Consider the following 11458-nt stretch of genomic DNA (forward strand, 5'->3'; position numbering starts at 1 on the left):
ACATTCTCAGAGACTTCTTATCATTTTCTGATCCCCCTGAAATGACCCCAGCCCAGCACAGAATGATTGGGCACTTTTACTTCCGTCCACAGTTTGATAAAATAAAACCCTGAATGACCACCGAATTTAGATGTTTGATAATGGATGAGTTTGCATGCATTGAAGTTACAGTGTCAGGGTGCATTTTTCTTTAAAAGTGAATTTATCTATTATTTTAACACAAATCTATATTGGGGGGGCGGGGGGGGGGTAACGCTTTACATGAAGTGTCTATAATTACTGTGCATCATTTATGTAGTAGTTACTTAGTAAATGCATGTTTACTTACATTTAATTACAATGTTATTATGCACAGTTACAATGTCCTTAATGTGTCAATCTTTTTGCACAATATAACCCTAACCCTATCCCCAGCCCTAAACCTTTTATATAATTGTGTACTTACATATATCATGCAAAACGATTACCTAGTAGCTACTACATAAATGCACAATAATTAGAGACATTTAATGTAAAGTGTTACCCACACCAGTAAGAAATCAAACTTGCAAAATGTATTGCTTGATAAAGTATAGTTTATTAAAATACATGTTCTTGTGCTGTGTGACCACCAAATCACCCAATGTGTGTATAAATGATTTCATCTATCATGTTTTATGTTTTCCAACTTTTAAAAAAAAAAAAAATTTTAATCTTTTTTTTTTTGCATGATAGAAACAAATTGATTGCTTTCCTGTTGCATCAGTCTTTATTTTTACATTGATAAATAACAGGGATAGAAACCACCTACACGATAACGAATGCAAGATAAACTATAACTAGACTCATAAATCACTTTGAAGTGCTGGTCTATCTTATTTTATTAAACATAGATCATGTTTTTAAGTATTAATTATCGATTTAGAAGAAATTAAAGATTTTTTTTTTTTCATTTTTTTTATTTATTGCAAGCAGCAAAATATCTAATAGTTGTTCATTTCTTCTACGTTATTGGGGAATAGCCATGTAATTACATTGTAATAAATGGGAGGTTGTCAATAGTTCCTGCTCTTACATAGAAACAGCCCTGTGAACATATGTTACCTCATGTGTAACAAAGTTATATTCTGCAGTCCTGGCAAACAAAGATAGCAGTAAAATGATGACCATATTAAGCAGTTAAACCACAGGGTTCATTCCTCCAGTGAAGAGGTCTACATTCTGTCTTAAATCAGTTTCTCAGTTTATGGAAATGGTCTACAGGGGGCTATGAGTCTATGATCAGTCTAGAGAAGAGCTGTGGAAATACATAGCTGTTATGGAATTCACCGTGCAGAGTGTGACAGGCCGATGAACGGACAGACCAGACGAGTATACTAAAATCATTAGTCCTCTGCTTCTCCTACCAAGATGTCTCATGGTGCTTCTGTAAACTCAAAATTGTTTTCTTACAGCCCCAGCTATTGACCCTGTAAAAGATTAATCCTCTTAACAAGATTATCAGGTGTGGACAAACCTGAGTAAACAAACAAAGCCGGGCAATTTCCCTGTTCAGTTGTGTTCTCTCCTTAAAAACAAACAAGCAGGAGTTTAATATAAATGGAAATGAGGGCACTATAAGCGCAAGACTAGAAACCCTTGATGTATGGCAGCATACAGTTTCAAAGCCATGAGCGTTCATATACTGTTCTCATAAACAACTCATTCATTTTCAGCACACAACTGTGTATATCAGATGTTACACATCTCATTTTTTTTCCTCTTACCAAAAACAAAATTCATTTCTCCAACATCTTTTTCTCTATCCATTGACATGCACTGTATTGATACATATGTACAATGATTTTTCTTTGTACTTAATACAGTGAGAACTGTGCCCATAAAAAGCTTTGATATTGGTCCCAGTGCCCATTAAAAATCAATATTCATCCTACAAGGTGCACATGCTTACTGTACAAATAATAATGAAAATTGTAAATTCTGCAGTATTGATCACATCAAGTAACAAGCAATAACACATTAATAATGACATTATTGGTAGTTTTTTTTATTTATTTTTATTTAGTATTAATATTTCAACAGCTATTATTAAGGATTGTTATCAGCCTAGATGCCAATTATTTCCTCTGCTTTCCTGGTTACAGGGACTCCTAGGAGTTCAATAATCACAAGGCTCACAGGAAGCTAAGAGTTTTATTCAATGCAACCTTATAGAGACCTATCGATGTGCTGGTTGTTTACCACTCTAGCCAGACACTGCATAAATATCTCCTTAAGAGGGGCCCCCATTACAGAGCAGAGACAGAACAGGAATTAGAATTGCTCCTTGACAAAGGTTGGAGAGTCAAAAAAAAAAAGTGAAGTTCTAACAATAAGCTTGACCACTGACCCTGAGAGCTAAACAAATAACTATTGCAGGTGCAAAACACTATACTGACTCTCCATCGACACTGGTTTTGGGAGCCAATATTGACCGTTTCATTATTTCTTAGAACTACAGGCACAGCAATGCGCTGCATGCAAGTTTTTTTATTGCAGAGATTTATTTGAATGAATAATGTGGCATTGCTATTGTGCTGCAATAAAACACCACAGCAGTGTTTGCAGCATTCCCAAGTTTCTCGTAAACCTCAGCTTTATTCCTGCCTGGGAATCTCCGGTGACAGGGCTAATTACTATAGATCCTAACAGGAACATCATAAACTTTTACACAGAGTGAATAACAAATGAGGCCACAGGTGTACGCTGTGTGCATTTCAACAAACCTTTAAGACCGCACACTTTGTTTATTTAAAGGAATTGATGCAATTTACTTTTCACTCTTCCCTTGTAACTGATCCCACTCTTTAATTATATCTTAAGTAGTGTCCCTTTTTTTCTCTTTGTCTGCCCAGGAGCTAGAAGTAATCAATGACAGCATGGTGTCACAAATGTATGCTTTATCACAAGGAATGGACTCCATTCCACTGTACTGTCGCTGATGTGCTTGCACTGCTCCCTGAGAATCCTGTGAGCATGCCCCAGCATTCCACTGAAATACAATCTGAAGGGAAAGATACTATGCTGTAGAGGCCCAGTTTGTCTTATGAATGTTCAGTAGATTACCATACGTGGCATTTGTATTACACTAGTAGTGTTGTGTTTGCTGTTGCAACTGTGGCGAATGTAGATACGGTATTACATAGAGCCAACGCTGAATTCAAAATAATTACAGTATGATGTTAAATGCTGGTAGTGCACTTTATCGTCATATGGTAATCATATTTTCCACTAACACAAGCGTATGTACTAAGACACTTTAAATCAAATGCACCTTGTTGCATTCATGTACTAGTTGCAATGTTTGCCATGAATATTTGTTCTCTTACTGGGAGATGATTCACATCTGCTATGCTCGACAACTGCATGGTGTCAGAAATAATAGAAGCCTTTGGGGGCTCTGTTGAGAGTTGGAGAGTCATTGAAGGGTGGAATCATAAAAGGGGAGTAAAAATAAATAAATAAATAAAATAGATAGATAGATAGATAGATAGATAGATAGATAGATAGATAGATAGATAGATAGATAGATAGATAGATAGATAGAGATTCAGTGGAAGAAAAAATTGCATTTTTATTCAGAACTGCATATGTTAAAATAACCCAGACAGTGCGTGCTTGTTTAATGTTCACTGTGTGTTCTGATAGCCATGCAGTGCATCCACTCATCTTGCACTACACAAAGAAGATGCCTAGCAGTAGGGTACAGTAAGACCAATTTGGCATTTATATTAATACCACTATAGTGCCATTCTACCAGTGGCTTATATCATATGGAACTATTGCATTGCCATTGTGGTGCCACTGGTTAGACAAAGCATAAGGTTAGGGTTTGCAACTCATTTGCATGCTTGTCCAAAGTAAGAATTGCAAATGTGAGAATCCGGATGGGAGACAGCAGGACATTCCCAAATATAATATTGGTGTTACGATCTCTAAAAGAAGCATTTTGAGGGTGTAGTATAGGGGCAGGAGTACACATTTAGAAATTGTACTGACCATGGGATTATGTAGTTTATAAAAAATCAAATTGTATACAGTAAGTAGATGTTTCATTTGTGTTCTTTTATTTTAGTTCGACATTTTAAACAGCATGGTTTGCTTTAAATCTCGAGAAAGTGATAATGAACAATTATGCAAGTACATCTAGTTTGGATGTTTACTAATTATCAGGCTGAGCAGCTACACAGTGATGACTTTCAAAGCTAAATAACCAAGCAGAGCATAGGTTTTAAATGGAAAGGGATTTGGCTGGGAGCATTAATCATCTCTGAATGCATATTTATTTCACTTAAAATTCATGCATTAAACATAATATTTCATATGCCCCTGTAATCTTAATTTTGAAGGAAATACTTGGTATTACAGACACATAAAAACAACAGTGGTCAATGCAATGACCAGTTAAAGGGGGATTCAGCTAAACCATGGTTTTATGTTCACATAAAATAACAGCGGTCAAGCTAATAAGCTGAATTCAGGGAAATGTTTACACTTTTGAAAGAACAATAGTGCAGTTCATTTGGGAACACATTTGGCAAGTGATATTTCTCAACTGCACGTAGTTACTCATGTAGCCACATATGTACACCCATAACCACAGTAACATTATGTCAATCTAAAATCACTGAAACATAGTAGGTACTTGATATGCTATATGTTGGGGTTAGGGTTATGGTAAGGGTTAGGGTTTTATCATGCAAAAAAAAAAAGTACTATGTATGCATAATAACATTGTAATTATATGTAAGTACACATGTATTTACTAAGCAACTACTATGCAAATACACAGTAATTAGAAAGACTTCATGTAAAGTGCTACTGATTTATGACACAATGTTTTAGTGCTACCACCTGAGGTAATTAATATAGTGTTGAGTATAATAGTAACTGTAACCAGGTACAGTAGCTTGCACTTGACAGCAGTGCCATTGCAACACAACTAGGAATGATCCAAGCTGAGCCCAATTCCCAGAACAATCCAGTTCGTAGTCAGCCTGGTTTCATAACCAGCCAGTGGAGAGTGGAGGCATCCTACATTCAATCACATCCCAGTAACCCATCCGTTATGGAAAGGGTCAGATCTGTACAAGCAGAAGCTGGGGCAAAGCACTCTAACAAAGCCACGAAAAACCTGTTCACCTGCCATGCAACCTGTACTAACTCCCAGCAGTGGGTCTGTTAGCCAGGGACTTAGCTCGGGCACTGCATCGCTCCTTACTGGCAAGGCTTGCTGTTGAGCACAGGGAGGAAGACAGGAATCACATGCAGCCTCGACTGTGTGGAACCATCAGCCTACAAATTTTACCAACAGCCTACAGACCTCAGCAGGAGGTTAATAAAATAACACATCACTGGATGAATAATAATAATGCCTATGCTTTAGGTGAATTAAAATAATGACAGAATACATTATTATTATTATTATTATTATTATTATTATTATTATTATTATTATTATTATTATTATTATTATTATTATTAGTAGTAGTAGTAGTAGTAGTAGTATGTGTTTTTTTTAAATGTGAATTGCTTTTTGTGTCTTAATGTAACATTTTATAATAGAATTATAATAGAAGCAGCAATTATAGTGCTAGGGGGAGGAACTTGGTAATTACACAAAAGCATCTATGGTAGGGATTTTGTTTTGTTCAGCAGCAAATCTCCAAACATCCAAAGACTTCACGACAAAACCCTGGGAAAAGCCAGAGGCTAGGCAGGACTGTGTGTCACTCAAAACAGGACTGAAAGAACAGAAGGGAGGTCTGCCTGCCTGTGAACAGGAATGAAAAAAAGAGGGCGTGATTTGGACTTTGCCCGAGAAGCAATGGGCAGACCATGGTTTGATCGGTCAAAACCCGAAAAAAGTTATTTACATTTTTATTTCAAGCTTTTTATTTCAAGACAGCAGGCAATTCAAGAATCGCCTGGCAATCTTCTCTGATCTTGTTGCTTACTTTAGGCAATATACTGTAAAGATAATGGTATAGATGCAATGTGCAACAATACACAAATTAAGAAAATAAACTTTTTTTATGGATGTACAAGTTTACTGCACTAATGCTCTGCGTTTCCAATCCTTTCTACACATCTGAAGAAGAGCTTTTGTCCAAAACATCCTGAAATAAAATACTTTTTAATCATTTAAACCTTTTGTGTATATCCAAAAAAAACAAATTGACTGAATCTTTATATATATATATATATATATATATATATATATATATATATATATATATATATATATATATGTGTGTGTGTGTGTGTGTGTGTTGTGTGTGTGTGTGTGTTTGTGTGTGTGTGTTTGTGTGTGTCGAGAGAGAGAGAGAGAGAGAAATGTATGAAAAACAAATAATGAAACAATTATTTCATTGTCTGTAAGCCAACACCTGCTCACGCCTCTCCAAGCTGACCCACTTATCCCCATAAGGATGCTCAGGCTGGATATTAAATGGCATCTCAATTCAACAAGCTTGATGAATAACATATGAGTAATTAGCTGATTTTAAGTAGATAGTGGTGTGCACCAATTCACAAGTTCCATCAGCATCAACTGAACTAGGCAATGAAACAGTGCCATGTTTAAGAGGTTCGAAACCCAATTACTATGATCATTTAGTCCTTTTAGCAGACGTTTTTATCCAAAGCGATTTACAGAGACTCGGGGGAGAGCTATGCATCACAGCTGGCAATAGGACCTGGGTTTAATGTCTCGTCCAAAAGGACAGAGCTCATGGAGTCAGTGGCTGAGCTGGGATTGAACCTGTAACCTCATTTCATTAACCACTGGACCACCAAGCCTCCAATGCATCTCAACCCTAATGCTTCTCCCTTTACTCAGTTATTAAAACCATTGGAAAATAAAAAATTTATATATATATATATATATATATATATATATATATATATATATACACACACACACACACACACACACACACACACACACCTTTTTTATTTTAGATAAAATACTCATAAAATAATATATTGTTGCATTTTACAACATTTCTCAAAAGAATCGTTTAGACTTTTATCAGACAAACAAGACTTCTTGTAGTCTTAATATTCTTCCATTATAAGCTCTGTTAAAAGCTTCAGGAAAAATACTAACCTCCTTCACAGTAGGCAGCTTTTTAACTATAAAAAGAGGAAAATGAACTGTGCAGAAACAAACAAACAAACTGATAATGGTCACTATGGGTTAACTGTGGGAAATGTATTTCTTGAAATACATCCATTGTGCATGATCTATATCCTCAAGATTTGTAGACAATGCATGCTAACTGAAGTCATTTCTCTTCTCTGATTCATGCTTCATCCTCTGATGTATATTCAGTTTGTTTAATCTCTGGCAAGAACATTCAAATATGATGATGATGATGTAATGGTCTCCAACAACCAATCAGGAATGGTTTTAAATACTTTCAAAACAAAAGTAAAGTTAGATAGACAGGAAGTTAAACAAGTTAGTTTTAGTTTTTTTATTTTGTTTTGTCGGGAGATTGGATGATCACAAGCACAAACTTACCAAAAATCATAATCAATCGTCCAAAATGTTTATAAACCCAAAAATAAATTTTAACTGTAGTGAAATATTTATAAGATAAACTTCAGGGATGACTCTCTAATCAAAATACATTTCACTAAAGCCCCAGGCCAATAGAGATACCTTTTTCTAATGAGGTCCAGCATTCAGTATCTTAGGTTTTTTTGTTTTGTTTTTTTTTTTTTTTATATATTGTAACATGCTAGCACCTCTGTTGTGGTAAAAGGGGAAACAGGATTAGGGACCTGTCAGCTCCTGGGGTGGTTCTACATAGACACGCACCTTGCCTATAGAACATTATGGGGTCTTGATTGACAAATGGGGGTCCCATGGGTGTTTTTCGTGTGTTTAATATGGGGAACGCTACTATATATATATATATAGATATACCTGAATGCTACCATATATATATATATATACCTGAACGTTACTATATATATACCTGAACGCTACTATGTATATACCTGAACGCTACTATATTTATACCTGAATGCTACTATATATATACCTGAACGTTACTATACATACATGAACGCTACTATGTATATACCTGAACGCTACTATGTATATACCTGAACGCTACTATATTTATACCTGAATGCTACTATATATATACCTGAACGTTACTATACATACATGAACGCTGCTATGTATATACCTGAACGTTACTATATATATATACCTGAACGCTACTATATATATACCTGTACTGTATGTACCGGCTATACCAATAGTTAGTGTGAAGACAGGAGTGTTTTACTAAAGATAAAAGCACTGTGACGTCCACCTCCATACTCAATAATTAATTTCAATAAAAAAATGCTTCTGTAATTGTAACACTACTGCCTGTCAACCAAAAAAGGCAAAAAGTAGGACAAGCTGAGCAAAATCTTGTGTTTGATTTGACTCCCATTTTTTAGAGATTGATGTATCTGTCACGACTGCATTTTGTGGTCTGCCGTGATTAATTCTTTGATTGTTGTACGTTCGTCCGGTGAAATGCATAATACCAGGAATCTCACAGATATGAAACAAGAAAACCGACAATGACTGACAGCACAAGCCCAAGCCTATTGGAGAAAAACATGATACATGAAATTATACCAAAAAAAAAAAAAAAATTCAAAAGCTTATCAGCAATGAACTTCTCTCTTAAAGTGTATACTTGTTATTTTAACAGCAACATCAATGAAAACAATACAAGATTTGGAGCTGTTCAACAAAAATCAACCACTGTTGGAACATGGATTTGAACGTCTTTTGGTATCATCTCACTGATATTGCAGTGTAGTGTAGCTGTTATTTTATTTTATTGTAATGCTTTAATAACAATTAAGAAAGAAAGAAAGAAAGAAAGAAAGAAAGAAAGAAAGAAAGAAAGAAAGAAAGAAAGCTATACCATAACAATTTATGTGTATATACCTGTTTTATAAAGTTGCACGTTTAATCTTTAGAGACCCAGAAGTGACAGTTTTTAACTGGCTAGGTAGCAATCCCTTCTTCCATCGCAGAGGCGATCAACAACCAGTTGGATTTGCAGGGCTCAGCATTATGCTGTGTTTAGCAGACAAGATTAACTCCTATAGGTCAAGTACCTAATGTCGTGAGTTCACATTTTGGGCTGGGATCTCCTTAAAAGAGAGTTAAGTTAATTTAATCAAGTATCTGTAGATTTTGAATAAGCATGAGTTGGTTACAGCTATTGCTTCAGTTTCAATCATTTCTAATGTGTTTAAATACTGATCAATACAGGTTTACCTGGAAATGGAGATCCAGTAATTGCATTTGACATGAAGCAAAGCAACTTAAAGCTTCTCTCTAGTGAAAACCAGAAGCTTACAAGCTCAGTATCCCCTAATGTGTGTATGACTATCTGTCATTGTTTCAGCTTAGGTCATTGTATGCCATGCTTGAATAGACTGTGTAAGGCTGATTATGGGGAAGTAAGATGGGGAAGCATATCTGTGTTCCACAGGCTTCAGTGCACAGTGCCTCTTCTATTGGCTTCAGCGCACAATGCAACACTAATATGCTTCCTCTCTTCACTCCCTACAATAAGACTTGAGGATTTACTCCATGTGCTTTTGTTTTGCTGGACTAGTGGAATACTACAGAGCATGCATACATTGATACCAATTGGTTAAAATGTACAGTGTTCTTTTATGTCATCGTGGACCTGTGGTTATATTGAATTGGAACTACCGTACTGGGACAGCTAGCTAAATTCCTTTGTACTGCATTAAGTACAAGGCATATGAACTGTATATTTTTTCCTTTTTTTTTAATGCCATACAGTCTCCCATGCATATTCTATCCCCCAAAGGACAAATGAAATCTTGCAGAAAATGTATAATGACCACATCTATAGATACAAGGAGTCTTGTGGTATATCACATTGCACTGTTTCAAGTCCCTTACATTGTTTTGTGTTGTGAAGAGTTGTGTGGTGGTAGACATTCGCCATATTAAGTTTCCTTTGCAGTGTAAAGTGTCTTGCAAGGCAAAGTAAATCAATATGGATACATTTACATATACAGTGCAGAGAGACAGTCAGAAGAATAGGTAGGCACATACATTCATTCATACATGCATATGCAACAGAACAGTATGCTAAAGGCATTTTTAAATAAGAAACTCAAGGGAATTAGACAATTGAATATTTCCAAGCTGGCATTGAAGACATATCGGCTATTCTTATGGTGTTTTCTCATTTGCATTACCAGCAGATGTAAACTATGGCATTTGGACAGATGAAAATAAAATACAAATAAAACTAATTGCCAAGAGGAAGAAGATACTGATATTTCCTGTCCCATCTGTTTGATTTATTTCTTCTTTTGTACTGTGCATACTTCAGAGATGGAGTCTGTTCTCCGCCTGCCTAGGACAGGAGAGTCAGTGTCTCTCAACTGATATTTTGTTTAGCTCTTTTTTACCCCAGGGCAGCTGTCAGAAACAACTTATTGCGTACAGTCGGTGCTTTTCACTAAACTCATTATAAAGTGATTAGCCCTCAGCCAGATAGTGATGTGCTGCTGCGACTGCTGCTGCAAGCCCTGCATGTTATATGCAGATGCATGGCTGGAAAGCTCCCTGTCGGTTCCTATCAGATGGAATGAATAGGTGCAGTTATTGGAGAAGGCATTGGTAAGTGCTGCTGCTTTCTCATGCTGCTTCAGCCAGGATGAATTGAGTTTGTTTTTTCTCTACCTGTCTTAAGATCAAAAGAGCATTTATCATTTAGGCCCATCTAAATAAATGGTCTAATATCAGAGAGGGAGGTGGGGGGGGGCACAAGTAATAACACAATATATACATAAAGTTTTGTTCTGGTGACGTGGCAATGTATTTGCCTTGGGCTGACGTGAAAGACTAAAGATGTTACACTCAAAGCTTGTTAGTGCCACAGGTAGTCAGCTCTAGTCCTCAGTGGCCACAGTCCAGGTTTAATTTTGAATCTGCATTGCTTTCCAGTGCCCACACAGTAAAGGTTATAGTGCTTTGTGCACGTCAGGCTGTTTGTCTAGGAACATCTCCCTGATAAAGATGTGTCAACCATACAAAAAACTCTCTAGAGCCAACATTAAGCCCTATTCACAGTGTCTATTATCTTCTTCAGCAGCAGTCAGTGTCATGAATATCAACTTTATTTCATTCATCAAAACAACAGACATTTATATATTTAAATGACAGATGCTGCACACCAATTAAAATGTGTAATTGCGCCAGTCTTAATGATAATATAGCACGTGCAGAAACAGCACTTACAACATTTACTACATAGGTTAGTATATACATTATTTATAGCATCGCAAGAGATAATATTATCTAACTGTTATCAGTCAATGTAAATAAATTCAATTAAAATACCAAGATTAATATAGATCTTCAATA

Source organism: Polyodon spathula, chromosome 20, assembly GCF_017654505.1.
Source record: "Polyodon spathula isolate WHYD16114869_AA chromosome 20, ASM1765450v1, whole genome shotgun sequence".
Taxonomy (NCBI): Eukaryota; Metazoa; Chordata; class Actinopteri; order Acipenseriformes; family Polyodontidae; genus Polyodon; species Polyodon spathula.